Consider the following 18706-nt stretch of genomic DNA (forward strand, 5'->3'; position numbering starts at 1 on the left):
AAATTGCAAGTAAAAATTATTGGGGAAAATGTTATAACTATGACTGAATGAAACTTTGAAGACTTTCATTAGAAACACTTTTTTGAGTAATTTTGAGCATCTTTTTGCCACGAGCTGGAATTTTAAGGACAGGAATAAACCCAGGGGCTTTGCTAACCTATAACTCTTCCTAGAAATGAACAGAATGATGTTCTGCGATCAGGTGAGATTTCAGACCCTGTTATGACGTACACATTCCTTAATATTTTGGGGGTCCTGTTGTCCTTTGTTTCTTTGACCAGTGTATGGTTCTACCAGAGGCATTGCGAAATTTCTGTGCGCTGCAGCCAGAAATCAGTTTTGTCACAGCAAACAAGAGTGAGAGATGCCTGCATCTCCTGTCAGAGCTGGGAAAAGCTGCTGACTCTTTCTGACCTCTCCTTTTGGGGCTGCAGCAGCTTACGGGCATGAACACCCTCACTTGGGATTGTTTTGCTGCTCCCCAGCAATCTGCACCTCTAGACTACTGTGTCTTTTGCCTGCATGCAAAACCAGCCATGGTTTTGCCCCACTGGGATGCTGCTGAGACCAAATGTAACTGGAGATGTTTGGAGAGAGGCCTCCTGGGAGAGACCAGAGCTGTTCTTGTGAATCCAGCATGCAGGTGGCATGTGCATATATTAACATCACTGGCTGCAGGTGGGAGTTGTATTAATTTTCTCTCTGCACTGACAGACTAATACAAACATTGCAGTGTAAAATCAAAGCTGTTAGCTAATATTTCAATGTAAGGGTCAGTGAGCCTCTGAAACTAAAAATGCCTTTTGAAAACCAACAAAATTTTGGGAAGGCTCAAGTAAAATATTAAAAAGACCAAGGAACACTTCAGTTTTCACCTAGCTGAGATAGGTAGGTGTTCACTAGCCACCTTCTTTCCTTTTCTCGTAAAAGGTCTTTGTGAGGTGGAGGGAAGTAGATTTAACTTGGTGAGAGAAGAGCAAAGTGAAAATTTTGCTCTCTTCAGCAACTTTTTTTTTTTTTTTTTTTTTTTTTTTTTCAGATATTTCAATCTGTTTTCATTTGCAAAATCCTGATGGAATGATCTTGAAAGAGTTATGCCTGTTGATCTTGGCATTTTGTGATCTTACTCCATGCAGTGTGAAGGACCTGCTGCTTGTCCCAGAAATTATGAAATTGAATGGAGATTGATCTTGGATGTGTTCCAGTATCATTCCTTAAACCTTACATTTTATGAGCTCTCCCCATTTTCCTCAGATTCACCCCCCCCCCCCCCCCCACACACACACACACACACTTGCAGTGACCTTTGTAGGACCAAGGATTTCACTTTCACCACTGTAAAAAAATGAGAATGTATAGTTTGATATAGACATCAAGACACATATGGTTCATAAAATAGTATTAAAATGCTTTTAAACTCTTGTTGTTAACTACTGTCTCCCAACTTAAGCAGGATATCTGTATGTTATTCCCTTATTTATTTATTTTTTTTGGGGGGGGGGAAATGTGGTCTGCTGCAGTGACCACAACACTGGATTCCTGTTGGGTTTATGACCCTTCTAATTAAAGACCATGTGCTTAAATAAGTATACAAATATACATGTGACAGTTTAATTTAAAAGAGGAAAAAAAAAAAAAAAGTATAACTCATCTTTCCATAGGAATTTCTACTGATTTGAAGTCCCAGTACCAGAATGGCTGAACTTCCCTTCTTGTTGAGACCCTCGTGAGTTGAATTCCACAAAGGCTGCCCTGCCCTGGATAGGAATTACTCTTTGTATCAGTCTGTCAAGATCTTCTAAATCTTGGCAATTTTCTTTTTGAATGGAGTGAATGCTTTGACTTCCCTTATGAGATAATTGATGATTTCATTCATTCCTAATACCTTTCATTTTCTAATACCTAGGTTAGCAATATCAGTTAGCTTCCTACTGATCTTAAACAGTGATTAAGTAAAACAACCACAAATTTAGCTCCTGTGCAGCAGTTGGGATATCAGTGACCTCTGGTTCTGGTTTTGAGGTTTTTGAATAGCGCCTTTTTTTTTTTTTTTTTTCCAAATGGGTGAAAGCATTTTGAATCGCTTTTTTTTGCCTCCCACTGAATGTAGCTGTCCTGTTGACTTTCACATGCCTCCCTTTCACAGGAGGTGAAGTCATTGGATCAAGTATTCGTCACCGAGTTGTTTCCAGCAGCTTTCTGCTGGTTTCCAATGTTCTGAAAATATTCTAGGCAAAACATCCAGCTAAAAAGGTTAAAGGATTTAGTTTGTTACTTAGCAGTATTATTGAATGTAGGCTTTCTTATATAATATTACATAGTATATTTCACATCGTATTTTACTCTCTAGTGTCCAGGTGTAGCTGCTTTAAGAACGTGCCTAGTCTGTGCTCAGTTACTGAACTAAAGATTTTTTTCTTCTCAAATTGACACTTTTCTGTGTATGGCTGTCTTCTTACTTAGGGATCTATGATTCTGTCCTTTTTATGGCATTTTTATTTTCTCTAACACCTTAAGTAGGCAATTGGAGGTAATGTTAAATGCTATAGTAGGTTTTACTTCTCAGTTTTCTGTTGAGTAAAGTCAGTATTCCCAAGTTCATTTCAGTAGTTATTCCTGTATTTTTTGATTTCTACAAATAGATTACATCTTTCTCTGACTTTCTCTGAATCTCATACTCTGAATCTTGTTCCCAGTATTGAAAGACACCCAAAAGTGACAGGAACAACCACAGAAAGAACTAAAATAAAATTCTTAGAGTAGCCTCCTAGAGAGGAAAGTGGATCTAAGAACTCAAGTAGGAGACTGGAAAGGTTATGGGTCTGATTAAGCGAGTTAGCCTGTTACAAAGGTGCTTAACGCCTTGAGACCTTGCAGAGACTGCAGATAACATTTCCGTGGTAAATTTATAGAAGTAGTAAACCAGATGAAGAATAGTTGAAGATAGCTGCTTCAAAGATGAGAGACGTTCCTCAGGCATGACTTAAGCTGCTCAGGGAACCTGCTTACACTGCACATTTTTGCAGCCTTATATGCACCAGTGTGATGCAGGACCTCTGTAGCTGTGCAGGTGGCTCCTCTGCCTGGTCTCGCAGAGGGCTTCTTGGACAGGGAGCTGTTAAGTGCTTCTTCTGGCTCCTCTGACAGAGGGGCTTCAGGCTCAGCTGAAGCTGCAAATCTCCTCAGGCTGATCTGGGAATTTACACTTGAGATAAAGGAGAGCAACTGCAGGATGCTTGCAGGCCATATGTGCTCAGATCTCTGGGGATAACCTCAACAGAGTAAACCTTAGGTAATCTTAAATGTGTTCTTGTAACTAAATATTCTTTTATATTTTCCACTTTTTTTTCCCCATATTGTAAATTAATGCAATTAATTTGGGAAGCGGATTGCTTTTATTTTCTTACTAGTACTGACCATCATCATTAAATATTGCTTGTCTTCCACAATGAGGCTTATTTCAGATCCGTAAAGTATTTTGACATCCAGAGACAGAATGGTGATGTATTACCGTCTATCTTTCCATTTATGTTTTCCAACTCTGATTTTTCTTGCCCACCAAACCACGTAGTCTGACAGCCTAAGCACTCTGGAATAAAGTAATTATTGTCATTGCTAGAGACTGTACAAAACCAAGGATTTTAAAACCAATGACAGATTGCCTGCTTCCTTAGTAAGGCACCTCATCTTGTATTGAGACAGAAGTGATCTCTTAGATCACTTTTTGTCCAAGTTCAACATTTCTGTTTAAAATAAATGGAACAGATGACTTAAATAAAATAGAATCTTTAAAAAAATCTGTTTTTGTGAAATTTTATCAGGTAACCAAGAGGCGACACTAAATCATGTTGTCCGCCTTCTTTCTCTGCCTCCCTCCTCTCCTGCCATAGAAAAAAATAGAAAAAAATAAATCAGCACACAAGTCCTAGAGAAATGGAAAACATGAGGTATTACAATGCAGATATTTATCTTTAGATCCCATTTGTAAATTGCAGATAATTTTTCAAGTTGTGGGGTATGTTCCACCCTGTTATCTTCCCTGCATCAATGATGTCTAAATTTGTTCGTTACATGTGTTTATAACTATATTTGTAACATCTGGCTAACAAAAACACTATTTTTGAACATAAACACAAAGGTGGCAAGCATGACTGTTATTTATTGGTTGGGTTTTTAACCTCTTAGAACTGTCTCTACTCTCCATAAGCTTTTCTCTTTTTTTTCTCTTTTGCTCACAGCACACTTGACACACAAACAAAAGTGACTTTTGTCTTGTAATGGAAACATGCCAAGCTGTTTGACATAATGACAGGTGGGATATTATTTAGTGCTGCTGAAATTTGGGTTGTATGGGTGCTTTGTTCCTCCTAGATTGTGTTTTGACTTGCATGTTTCTGGCTGCCATTGTAGCATTAACCTTCTTTATTGGACTTGGAACATGCCTGCAAGAGTTAGCCTTATAAATGGCATCAAGTTTTTTCCTCAATTGTTAATGTGTTTCTGAAACAAATTGTACAATAGGAGTAAAAAGTTTTTTCTTTTGTATATTTTTCCATAGTAAATGACTTGTTAGATTTAGACATGCTTTTTTTTTTTTTTTTTTTTTTTTTTTTTACATTTCACGCTGAGGTTGGACTATGCTCATAAATAAATTATTTAAGTTCTGTTTTCTTCAGCAACATCTATTAAAACTGCTGTCCAACAGTAGGGAGGAGAGACGAAATTATGCAACTTACACTTCTGGTTGTCACGTATTTGGAGAAGTCTTCTCTTTTTGTTGGGGTGGGGTTTGGTACTGGCAGAGTGCATGTTTGTTACCTCTGTGCCAGAATAGCTCAGCAGGAAACAAGCTATGATGTCACGCTTACAACAGTAGACACTTGTTGGCCATCAGGATATTAAGCAAATATGCCATTTTTATGCATTGTGTGTTTGTTTAGACTGTGTGTATTGTTGTAGTGAGTTCTCTTGCATGTAATGGTTGGAAAGGTATGTTGAAGGGATGGTCTTCTGCAAGTCAGTAATGCCAAATATAAGGGACTGGGTTACTTATTTTTTCCTGAGGGCTGGGACCGCAGCTCCAAAGGACCTCAGTGTGCTGTGAGCTGACTGGCTGAGGTACCTTTGGGCTTGTCCAGATGTCTGGCATGCTGTGGTGCTATAGCAGGTCTGGCTGTAGCACTTTAGGAACTTCTTCTCAACCTTAGTTTTGTTTAAATGAAAATTTGTACTAAGGCTGGGCTCTTCCATTCCTTTGTCTTAGCTTTGCATTAAGCACTGCCTTCAATTGCTTTTTTTTGATAGCCTCAAGTTCTCAGGCAGGTAAAATATGTAGCATAAAGCAAAGAAAATTATCTGGATAACTGTGGGTATATTGAAAACCACAAGATAACTGGGGACAGAAAGGGATGAAAATTAGAACCTAGTTTTCTGTTAAAATGAAAAAAAAAAGAAGTTTTAAATTCAGCGATATACAGAGGTGTAAATAACTTAGGCTGCCTTGTATTCAGGTTATTTTAGGCTGTGTTGTAATGTTATAACCTTAAAAAAACATTGGGAAAAAAGATGTTATCAGATGTTGGACCACAAGGAGTGATGAGGAGCAGCCTGAGGAGTCAGGTGGATATTAGACTATATCCCTACACTATAGAAGACTTCTTGGTTTGAATTTAGCTTTTTCAGTGAGTCAGCCTTTAAGCAAGGAAAAAAAAAAAAAAAAAAGGTAAGAACCCTTGACAAAGTTGTCAGTGAGCTAAGGAAAAGGCCAGAGCAGGTAGGGCCATCTAGAAACTTCTTGATTTACCACACAGGAAGCAGACATTAATATAGAAAAAGGAAACCTGGTCTCTTCTGAATCTGGGAACATCGGGACCAAATACTGTGTAATGTTCGTACTGCAGACGTAATCCAGGGTTTGGAATTCATTGCTGTATCTGCAACATGAAGTAAATTAATAAATACATCACTGATTTAGCAAGGAATCAGAAAGAAGTCCAGGCCAGGTGGGTCCCTGAATTAAAAAGGAATTGGCAGTGAGTGAACTAGTGACTTCCCAAGCCTAGTGTGGTGTCAAGAATCTTTATATGAATTGCTGCTGACAAATTTGTCTTCTTTGAAGTTGTCTAATCCCTTTTCAATCTATTTCTACTGTTGTCTCACATATGCCTTGTATAGTTTATTTTCGACACTTGCTGGCTAGGATACATCTTGTGTTGGCTTTGTTATAGTTTAGTTTTAGCATGGTCATTCGGTGAACCATTTAATAAATCCTGTTTCTGTAAGATTTCAGACTAAATTTAGATAGACATTTTAGTTATGGAGTTTCAATTGCTAAGTTTGTAAATACCTTTAAATATCTTGAAATATCTGAATGTTAGCAGGTTGTATGAGTTGGTGTTCTCCTTTCAAGATAAATGTAAAAAAAATAAAAATAAAAAAATCCCAAAAATTTACATTCAGAGGTTTACTATAAAGTTATTCAAAACTATATAGCTTTTCAAAGTATATCAAAGTAGATTTCAAGTATTCAAATTAACTTCTGTAATCTGTTAGTAGTAATGCAACCTTTATAATGTAATGGTCCTTATCTTGTTATAGTGAATGGAAAAAAAAGGCAAAAAAAGCTTCACCTAAAGCTGAAATCTGCCATAATGTTTAAAAGGTAGATTTGTTTCACTGTTCCTCTGCTGAACACTTTGTTCTAACCCATCACTGTTAGCATTTACTGTTCTGAAAATCCACAGAACAGAAGAACACTGTAAATGCTTTTCAGGATGATTACAGCAAATATTCATAAACTACATCTGTTGGTCTTCATTCTTGATTACCTTCACTTTTACGTGTGTTCTTTTGTAAGTCTTTCTTACAAAGATGTAGGCAGATGAATGAATTATCATGTGATAAGCCGGTGCTTGAACTTAACATGCATTTAACTGCTGTATGTGCCTTTATATGATTTTGAGTTGCTTGAACTGGCGTGGCATGGAATGAATTGGAAATGAGCTGTAGGTATGTGCAAGGAACTATGAAGGACCTGATGCAGTAGAAATTTGTGCTTGGTTTTTACCATTGTAACTTGCTTACATTCTTTGTAAACTGGTTAAAGATCTTGGCATATTGCTACTGCACTGGCTGGCAGAGAAATCTTTTCTGGCTTTCACTGAAATAAATTCAATAAATAAATAGTTGATTATAATGTGAAGTGAAATACAGAATCTAGTGGAAAAATTGGCCAATGAAGCTGAATTTTAGGCAAAATTATAACAAGTACAGTAGTGGAATAAAGCAGCTGGGGTGTCTCAGTTTGCTCTTTGATGCGATCTATGACAAGGGTATAGTACGTATAGTACTGTATGCTTACATATGTGGTATATATGCTAGCAATCAAAAGAGCACTCAGAGTTACCATACTAATATGAAAATCACACAGCAAAAAGAGAAACATACAAAGATGATCATATAAATCTGAAAAAATAAATTATTTCCCTGTGTCAGCAAACGTGTCGAATTGATTCTACACAGTGCGTAAAACACTGATAAATAATAAGTTGGAATGTAAAAGTACATGCCAATCATAAGGAATAGAAATTTAACCTTCATGTTGGCAAACATACAAGGCTTCACTATTCGGTTAAATGCAAGAAAAGATAGACTGACTTATACCTAGAGTAAAATGTGAAAACCAGGTCTGAAAGCTTTCCCTAAAAACAATTAGGAAATGTGTTCTAACATTTCTTTTACAGATTATTTCAATGATAACTATATATTTAATTTTGGCAACCTATTTGAGGCAGGAAAATTGACTTGGAAAGGCCATCATAACTGAGTAGGTGGAAGTAACTGTTGAGGAGAAATATTTATGTATTTTAATATGTTGGAAACAAGAAAATGACAGCTATTAAAAATGTTAGAACTGCTCTTATATCATCTCAATGAGTGTGAAAGTGTTTTGTGAATCAGGAGACATAGATTGCAAATACCATTATGAGGCAAACGAGCAAAGAAAATTAAATTTTATTAAATTGTGCCCAGTGACAATTTTTCTATTAATTTTAAATTGGTGAATTTCTCCAAGCTAAGATCCCAGGCATTGTTTAATATGCCTGTAACACTTCTAACATGATTCTTTCCTTAGCAGTGAGCTTTTTAAAGAACATCTAATGCAGCATCTATACTTCTTGAGTATATCAATGTGAGGGCGAGAGCAACACAGTTATTTTCATGATTTCATGAGATAGTTATGAAAATGCGGCTTCCAGACCAAAGCAGTGTCAAAATGACTAGTTTTAGAAATTTGACATTTCAAAACTTTGTGGCCATGGTTTAGAAGCAGAGGCAGTCAGCCATATAGGCCTTTGCAACACTGAGTAAGAGCACTAGGCAGCTTAACAAAATAATGGCAATTCTAAATCCTGGACAACAGAGTAGTTGGAACTGAAACGGTATCTGTATTACGGCCTTTGTGATTTAAGTAGCCTGAAATGAACTTAAGCAGTGATAACTGCAAGCAGTAAACACTGAATAATATGTCCTGTTGAAAAATTAAACCTGACATCGATTTGGATATTTGAAATGTTCCTGTTAATATAGATTTTAATTATATAAAAAAAAAAGTCCCATTCAATTAGTTCAGTAGAAAAACTCTAGTGGGGCATTACTTTCAAAATTAGCCTTAAATCGTTCAGATGTTTACTTTGTTTACTTTAGAAAATCTGTTCAAAGTTTTTTTTTTCTTGGATTCACATTGCAATGATTTCTTGAGAGTTAATTATGGGAAGAAGAAGCCACATTGTTTTAGACATCTAGCTTGAGAGCGAATCAAAGGAATGCTCACTGGGAACCTGAGCTCAATGTATGTCCAGTGAAGAAGGAAAAACACCTGTCAGGAAGCTAGAGAGAATTTGGGGTGCCACGCCTGAGGCAGTGCCATCTCAATGGTGGAACCACCATCTCTGGAGAACTTCGGCCTACTCTGCTGACATCCATTCCACTCATTTTTATTCATCTATTTTTTTTTTTTTTTTGTCTGAGGGAGAACCATTTCTTGGTATGCAGCGTGGTTTGGCTATATTAGGCTCTGGAACTTTAGGCTCTTTAATTTACAACTGTTGATTTATCATCAATAATCTAGTAAATAGATTAATTTCCAAAGGATAAATTGGAACTTTGGAAAGTTTAACTATGACTATTTTCTTGAAAGAAAGGAACATATTAAAATCAGTTGGGTGTAAGCATGGATTCAAAATGCTCAGACTTCTGTCAGCCTCATCTTTTTTCTTGTAATTTGCCAGAAAAGACAGTTGTCTCATTTTATTACCCATATTTTTGCCTTGATCACGTTCTGTTGTGAAAACGAACTGCCATGTTGTGGGATAGATGACGTAGTGTACTCTGTTTGGTAAGGGTAACTTGTTTTATTGAAGCTAAAGTCAAAAAGGGAGTGGAATACTTGGCAGATCTTGGAATTTCAGTCTCAAATGTCTTATGTTAGAAATTAATACTTATAGTTAATTGCTTCTTTTCCTTTTTCTCCTTTACTTCTGATTAGGCTTCTCCCCCTCTGGAACAGACCAAATACTAGTAGAGATATAAATGTTTTACAGTCCTCGAGGCTTTAGGACAAAATATTTTTTAAGAATTGCTTTGTGTGCTTGATACTTTCTTTTTTCACAGGTTTTCATGAAATCTCTTGAAGCTGATTCGAGCTTCAAAATGTTTTTATGAAATCTTCCTATTTAGTAAGAATATGTAAAGCAATATTTTACTCATTAGTTGAAAATTAGTTAAGATCTAAAACTTTCATGTATTTTGGTTCAGTAATACTGGTCTACTACTAGTCTAGTCTGCACCTCCACCTCTGTAGCAGTGTTTTGGCCAAATGTGAATTGGGACCATGAACTTGCTCGTAAAAAGCTCTTAGGTTTTCCAGCATAGTTCTTTTTTTTCGACAAGATAGTTGTGCTTGAAGATCTTTTCTGTTGCTCTTGGATAAAAAAAAATGTATTTTATTTGATGCTAGAGTTAAAATGAATATTGTTTCATACTAAAAATTTATTTGCTTTTTCCCCTCTTTCTTGTGTGTTTAATTTCCTTGGCTGACTTGCCTTCTCATTAAACTGTTTAACTGTGGAGCTTAAGCCAATGGAGAAACAAAGTGTGAATAGAAGACGAACCAATCAGTAAAAGTTAAAATCACATAGTAGCCTATTGCTTCTAAGCATAAAACCATACCTTTTCAAATGATTCCCAGTAGAATTTGAGGAAAACATTTTAGAAATGATGACTAAAAGCATATTTTAATATTTTAAGTGACTGGCTTTTCACCAAGTCTGGCCCTGCAAATGTGATAGATCAGTTCTGAAACACCTGTATCCAAGTGAACCAACGATACCTTTCAACACCTCCAACAACTAGCCCGGTCCTGCAGCTCAGGCAGGGGCTGTAACCAAAGGTCACGATGTCGTCACTCTGCCGTGGAGGTGCCTGGATTAAAATGTCCTCCGGTCGAGGGGAGAGAGGAAGGAGGAGGGGGGATCTGTCATCCTGGAGGCAGGATTTTGAACAGTGCAAATACCACAGTCACTATACCCAGACATGACAGCATGCAGCAAGATCGTTACATGAAATCAGACGTACAATGCACAGTGGACTGCGTGACAATAAGGTAATTGTTGTACACTGAGAAACTAAGGAATGGACTTCTTGTGCTAAATACCTTCAAAAATTGCTTGTGAAAGAGGCACGCATAAAGGCAACATTATATACTAGATTACAGGTTATTACACTAAGTGCTGTGATTTTTTTTTTTTCTTCTAGCACGTTGGGCTAGAATGGAGGCTTACTGCTCTCTGTGTCCTTTTTGGCACTGCACGTGAGCTGAATTTCCCTGCTGCCCATATTGGTCATCATCTTCCAGAATTTCAGCTAGGGTGGGTCTTCAGTTTTGTAGCTGCTGGTTTTGAATTGGATGTCCTTCTCTGGTACCATATGCAATGTGGATTTGCTGTTAGCTTGTACATGTCTATAGGTGGAGGCTTGTATAAACTAGTGTTAGAGGAAATCTTGACCTTTAAAGGGAAGCAAATTGGGAAGGGGAAGAAGTTGTCATCTGTCGGGTAATTACTGAATTTTGAAGTTCATAATATGCAGAGGATGACAGAAAACAGCATGTTTCGCTTTTTTTTTTCTAGATTGTATGATATGACACTTGGGATTATGAATTTCCAATAGAAATATTATACATCTATAATTCCTAATAAAAACTTCATGCTGATTGTCCTTGAAAAGAAGTCTGTCCTACTCTGTCAAACTCTGCAAGTCATGCTTGTACACAGTTCTAACTAAACATATGCATGTATGTTCCAAAACTCAAAATACATTTTGCCTGAAATTAAGTAGTTTAACTTGATTAGTTATTTCTTTAACTGAATGGTACTGCTTTGTGGTACTACTGAGGATACTACTAATTGCATTAAGACACTTTATGAGCAAAATGAGTCTTTGTTCACTAGATGTGGCCTTTCTGATGTATGATACCACTTGGGTTTGGTAGCAAAGATCGTGGCTGGCTTTAAGAGAGCATAGTCTATTGTTATGGTAAGCCTGTGTGTTATTCTTGTGTATGGAGTCATTTCTGATTTCAGCTACTTCAGCATAATTCCAGTGACTAAATTCTAAATAACTTTTTTTCACTGATATTGCACTAATCTATCAGTGCTGCGGATTCCATACCATTCTTTTTACTTTAGCATTTTTATAAAGGAGCTGTAGAATTATCAGTACCAATGTATCAAAAATGTTTTCTTCAGAAGAGCTATCTTTTACAATACCTTAGTGTTGTAGGAGTCATTATTGTTAAAAATCTATTAACATAACCTATTTTTTTCAATTTGACCAACCTGTGGTAAGGATTATCTAGTTATAAGGTGAGTATTTGAGAATCCATGCTATGATTTATAGGTCAACTATAGACATGTGAATGAAACAAGCATTCAGCTGAAATGAGCCCTTCTCATATTTAAATTCACCAGCCAGAAAACAACACCTTTTTTTTTTTTTTCCTTTTAACTCCTTCTTCTTGCTCAAAGGTACATTGAGAGCAGAGTGGAGATGCTTTAGCTTGATATGACCTTTTCTTCCAAAGGATTACTTTTAAATACTGTGTGGCTTGAAACAACTTTAAAAGATTTTTTTTTTACCCTTTGCATAAAGTCATTCTGCTGTATAGCTTGGAAATTGGATATCTGCTTGATATTACAAGTTGGAATTGTTTTGATATGTAAAAATATAGCTGGCCTCCTGCCAAGAGGAAGATTCCCCATCAGCTGGTGACCTCTCTTTTATCTCTGTGTTTGTTTTGATATGCTTTTGGCATATGCCTATGTAAATGTTTTATTGTATGACTACCATGTTTTTAATTAGCTGGGTACAACCACAAATATGGATATCACCATGAATATCCCAAGTCATGATTTTCCCTTTCCTTGGTCTTCTCTATCCTGGAGGAGCAGAAAGAGAAATGCTAAAAATGCCTGTTTTGTCTTTAAAGCTTGACATGGGGGTTCACACGTTCAAAACTCTGGGCCTTTAGTTATGTTTATATTTCCTGAGGAAGCTTTCAAAAATCTGTTTTTCTCCAAGTAAACCCACATGAAGCAAATTTTTACTTTCCAATAAAAATCGTGGTTCCCATTAATATGATTTTTTGGAATACTAACAGTGTTATTGAATGATGCCTTTTGCATCAAATCACGCTATCAAATCATGTTGTTTTCTTCTGTGTCTAATTTTTTCAGCATAATGAAGTAACTTTGAAAGCACTAGTCATATATATAAAATTATCTGAAATAATGGTTAATAATTGTATGTATTGCTGTTGGCAGTAAAATTTCATCTTCTGCAATATGATTCAGAAATCATGTAAAATGAAGTGCAATAGATACATTTTTGATGTCTTGGATATACTGTAGGTAGTCTTTTTTTTTTTTTTTTTTTCATGTTGCAGGGTTGTATTTAAAACAACAGGGCAGATATCTTGCAAATACATTCCATAGCTGTCAAAAAAGTCTGTGAGATGTAGTATAAAAATTCAATATATTATTGTCAGCATAATTTGTATATTTCAGTTTTGGTAATAATCTCTCACTGGAAGAAAATCAGTGAGCAGATGTGCAGACTTCAAAGGAACTGAATCTTCCATTTACTACTCTGTGTTTAATTAGAAAGGTTTCTTAGTTTAGTACTAGTAAAAAAAGACCACATTTTTAAAGTCACACTTACTCTTAAGGTATTGTTTTGTGCAAGTGGTGGATAAAAGAAGTCTGCTGTTGTTCTTCTTTCTACCTTATAAATATATATAAGGTGTATATGTATACATATATACATATATATATATAAACCATTTCACTAGCCCTACAGTAGATTTCATAATATCCTATGTATGAAAAAGGGGGTTGAAAATACTGCTATACTGATTTTCTGCAGAGGTATTCTCACATTGGTATGCAGAACATTGTTCTGCCTGTAAGAATAAAGGCATAGTTTTCAAATTGAACAGAGCAAATTTTAGAGCACGGAGCCAGGAGATGTTTTTTTTATGGACACTGGCCAATGTCAATTGCATAAGGGCAGCAATCTGGGGCGTGACTTGGGTATCAGTTTTGTTACACATTCAAACTACTTCTGAATTTCTTTCTTTTTTTTTTTTTTTTTTCCAATCTTTGGAATTTTTCCAAATGTAACAAAAACAAGCAATTCATACTCTTTCTGTGGCATGCCTTGCCAGTAACTGAGGCATGTATGTATCAGAATTAAATGGCTGGTATAAACCCAATTATCCCCTCCGCCCCCCCCCCCAAAAAAAAAAAAAAAAAAAAAAAAATCTGGGAAAAAAAATCTGAAAGACAAAGGAAATATATTTAATACTTTGGAAATAGTACAGACAATCCATATTGGTGTTTGTTGGAAAAGCACCTCCCTGCAGTGAACAACAATTAGATTTAAACTGCAGAGGAGCTAAAGGTCACTGTAAAGTGGCAGTCTAATACCGTTATACCCAGCAGATGCTTTCTTTTCAAGACTGAAAATGATAATTTCAGGGCTGTGACCCCTTTGCATTTATTTTTCCAACAGGAAATTCTGTTATCTTAACTGAGATAATTACCCATGCTCCTTTTCTGAAATTACAGGATTCCAGTTTTTACAGGCATTTAATAAAACTTCAAGGTTTTAAGTTCTAAAAAGTATAGACTAGTAGATTGTAAGCAGAAATTTTATTATTTTCACTGACTTTTAGCCTTGTGAAAGGTGCTCCATTCTTCTCCATGGTGCTATTTTCTGTGTAATACCAATTGATTGAGGAAGTTTAAATCAGCTCCTATATGTATAATAAAAGAAGAGGCAAAAGAACCTTTATATTGTGATGACACAAAACAAAAAGTTGGCAAAAGCAGACCAGACTTCTTTCCTAGCAATCATAAGTCAGTCCCTTACATTATCTACATTCCTACTGTGTTCCTCTCTTCCAGTACAAAGCAATAAATAATGTTCACATTTCTCCCCTTCACTCTGTATGCTGTGACCAGCGGAAGGTGGGAGCACAGGAGATGGTGGTGATGCTGGAATTCTTTCAGAGCAGTGGCAACCGGCTTTTGGAAAGCTAAAGGTTGAATGTAGACTTTAATGGACCATGGGAAGGAAGTGGCTGCTTTGAAATGGAGGCAGCAGAAATTGGGCGCAGGTATGCTGTGCTCCATGGAAGACCCCTGTGTCAGCTGGTCAACAATAGGGGCTGGGGAAGAGTGCACGTGCAAAGATGTTATGATGTTATGTGCCGTGCTCTGGATATCTTCAGCTGATCCTGCATAGTCATGTGTGATGGGCTAAGGATATACGCTAGGTAAGTTACTCCTGCTAAGGTTCTGCTCAAAGCATCACTTCTAATAACGTCTGTTTTTCCGTAATCCTAGGGAAGTGTTTCTATCTCTGAGGTTTGAATGTTTCAGGGACTGCCACTCAAATAGCTTGAGATAGGGACAGGAAGAGTGGGATCTCAGTCATCTTTCATGTGAGGAGAGGTATAAAGAAGCTGGTCTGGTTCTGACAAGTTATACTGTCAGCAGGTCTTTCTGCCTTGGTTATTCTGTCGGCTTCAACATCTCAACATCTGTGCTGATTGGAGTATGCTGTCACCTGCAACTTAGGTCTGATGCTTGAGTTTGGACTCAATTTAATTAGGAGTATTCTTCTGGGCCAATGAAATACTTGAGTCTTGCTAGTTGTAAGCAGGTGATAGTATTATGGAAGATCGACAACTCTGCAACATCTGAACTTATTTTCATAGCAAATCCACATTTCTGAACTATATCCCACCTCATCGTAACTTGCACTCCTACCTGAAATCTCATAAGCAGGGTAGCTCTTCTGTGAAATGGCTGTATTTTAGGTTTTTAAAAACATTGGCAAAAAACAACAACAACAAAAAACAACCCGTGTATTCCTAGCTTTGATTTTGCAAAAAATCCTGAACCATATTTTTTGGGTGTAGTTGGAAAAAAAGAAACAATAAGAAAACAACTCAGCCTTAGGCAGAATGCAAATATGGAAAATAGTGGCTTCATGAATAGTTAATGTTCTGGCAAAGACCATCTGAAAACAAAACCTTACAGTGGAGCATACTAGGCAATCTTGAGACAGGGCATGCCTGTCCCTCTAAATGAATGAGAGCACACTGGTGGTACGATATGAGAAGGTGTGATTTCAAGCTAGTTTCTGAATTTTAGCAGCTAAGACTCAGTTTCAGTTGGAAGTGCTTTTCCTTGGGGCCACATTTGTGGAAATATCATGACCTTATTTCCATAGATGTATGAGTCCTGTGGCGAACATAGGATCTGGATCTAGACATTTGAGTAATGAAGTCAGTAATTATGATAGGTTGTAACAGCATTATTTGAGATGAAAGAGTATATTTTTTCTTAATCTTCAATCTTTTTCTGGCAAGTAATAAGTCTAAGATTTTTTTTTCCTCCTGTCTTTTGGCTCCCATTTATCCCTGTGAGAAGTGATGTAAAACCATTGCCTTGGTAGCATTTTCTGCTTGTTTTGGGTTCAGTGTGTAGGACACAATGTTTATTCGACCCACAGTTCTGAAGCTTCAGAGGAGTTTGTGACAGGCACGTTGGGGGACAAAGTGTTGATATTCATCAGACTGCAAAGTCAGTATTGAGTGTCTTGGAACTAACCTGGCATCACTGCAAACAGCCACGCTTTTGTGTTTTATAGGCACGTATTTCTCCCTTTGTATCTTTCTCCAAATCTTTCTCCAGTTCTCATAAAGATGTACCTCCATTACACCAATGCTCTATCTCTGTAGATATTCAGAACTCAACTGGACAAGGCCAGCTGAGATTTTATACATGAACGTGTGTGTGCCCTTAGTTCTGCTCAAAGGATTAAGCATGTTACAAAGAGTTTAATCATTAACTGAATTAAGAAATAGTCAAAGTATGGGCAGCAGGTTTACTCTATAGTGTACTGCAATGGATCAGACATGCTTGAAATGAGGAGATCTTGGTTCTGCTGGCCTCATTTTTTCTAAATAAGCTTAAAAAGAACAAATTTGTAAAAAAATAAATAAAAATAACAATTTAAGTGAATGAGTTTAAAGTTGGTCAGAGACAGAAATAATGCACTACTGTGAAGTTAGAAAATTGTTTAATATCATCATATTTGACATAAATTCCTTGGATATTCAGTCTACATTGTGTTTTATGGACTGAATGAGCTTTCTGTTGCTCCTTTCACATTGTGTGCTCCCTTCTGCATAAGATCCAGAAGAGATAACAAGATCATTTTTCAAAGTAAGTTTTTCAGACATTTCATTTTACTGCAATTATATGTAGTATAATGTAGTATATGTATATTTGAGGCTGTATTATAGGTAGTATATGTATATTTGAGGCTGCATTTTACAAGTAACCTGACTGTTTTTATGTTGATTAAGAGCATGTGATTTTTTTCCTATGTCTTAATTCTAGAAAGCCCTGCAGACATCGTGACAGTTATGTCGTGATCCTGGCACAGAATTTGTTTAAAGTGTTTCTGGTTAGGTCCTTATAGCTTTTAAGACAATCTGTGCACACTGTTCTTAAAAGAAAGGGTTTCTGTTTTCGTCTGAATATGTGTAAAGCTGTGACAATTTCCTGCCACAAAGTTGCTGTGATAAAATGGACTGAAATACTTCTAACACATTTGGATTTTAATACATCTTCTGTAAATATTGCAACACCAAAACTTTTTCGTGCCAGAATAAGTAGGCAAGTAGCTTTTCTCTTGCCCTGGCTGTTGGAAAAGAAAGGTGAGGTTGGTGGTAGAGAGGCTTGTTTTTCAAGATGATGTGGGGAGGGCAGGTTTCACACCCAAGCATAATATTGTAATACTGTCATCGATGAAAACTTGTCTTGTAACTTCAGAACTAGCAGCTGAAAGATGTGTACTTCAGTAGCGTAATGGAAAACTTGCTTTGTAGTATGCCTTACTTTTTTTTGTAACACAATACAGGTTGAGGTAACTATCATAATCTGTTTTTCCAGAGGTATTTTGCCTCTGAAAGATGAAACTTTGGTTGGTTGGTTGGTTTGTGTCTCAAAATTTATTAGATACTGAGACAGAAAAATGTTTAAAGATGCACTTTCTCCTTCATATTTTCCTAAACTAGTTACCATTTGTGTTAGGAGTTACGTTGAGAAGAAAAAAAAACATATTGCAGTTAATTTTTTTAAATGTCTGATGGCATACCAGTTAAAGAATTACATGTACTCTTCTAGTTCTGAGTTATTACCTTTTTTAATAATGAAGTGATCACTTGCATCTTCTGCTAAAGAAAAACTAAACTTACATTGGCTAGCTCATTTGTTCCACCATTCAGCTCTGTGGAAGGAGCTGAATCCGTTTGATAGCAAATAGACCAGGTGAGACTTCACAACAAAGCTGCCTAATAAGGAAAACACCTAATGCCAGGGAAGAGTGTTGCTGGTTACCCTGAGCAGTGCTCCACGGGTGCTGCCTTTTCAATCTGTAAGTGTCCTCTACCTGTAGTGTAAATGTAGGGCCATGTTTGTCATACAATATAATCCTTGAAGATGTAAGTTCATGGTTAGTCTGCTTCTCGTAAAGTGCCCAGGCAACTTCCTGCCAGTAATTTGCAAGTTAAGTACTAAAATATTCCCCCAAATCATAATGTGCTGTGACTAATCAATACATTGAAGCCCACCCCGATGTCTTGGTGAATGTATGCCTTTGTACAGTGACCTCATCAAGGGAGATCTAATTTGGATCTTCTGGCACTTCTGTAGGCACTTAACATCTTTGCATTCGTAAGAAATGGAAACAGTCTGTTTTCTGGTTTTGGTCCTGCAATTGTTATGTTAAAAACAAAAAATTTCCACTGTCAACAGTAGTTTGATGTGAGTAATTCAGGAGGCTGCAGGCAAAATTGGCTCATAGGGGCTAGAGAATAGTCCCTACAGAAAAAGTTTGGTTTTGACATTAGTTCTTTGTCCTTTCTTTGTGTTTCCACAACAAACAACAAGCTTCGAGTCTTCCTCCATTTTCAAATCATTCATTTAAACCTTGGGAGTTTGCAATGAATTATTTATTGCACTTTAAAAAGATAGTAATGTTCTGGTGAACAAGACTTCAGTCACTATTA

The 18706-nt window shown here is 36.6% G+C and overlaps 1 protein-coding gene and 1 long non-coding RNA gene across 2 annotated transcripts in view; both read left to right on the plus strand.

Annotated features, from left to right (window-relative positions):
- Positions 1-18706, plus strand: part of GMDS (GDP-mannose 4,6-dehydratase) — a 405376-nt gene that overhangs the window by 90774 nt on the left and 295896 nt on the right. The gene's annotated exons all lie outside the window — the stretch shown is intronic.
- On the plus strand, positions 593-2276 carry LOC311432437. The gene is made up of 3 exons (XR_014690067.1): positions 593-678; positions 1662-1726; positions 2147-2276. It is a non-coding gene; the product is annotated as an uncharacterized lncRNA (long non-coding RNA).

Source organism: Aythya ferina, assembly GCF_964211825.1.
Source record: "Aythya ferina genome assembly, chromosome: 2".
NCBI classification, from domain to species: Eukaryota; Metazoa; Chordata; class Aves; order Anseriformes; family Anatidae; genus Aythya; species Aythya ferina.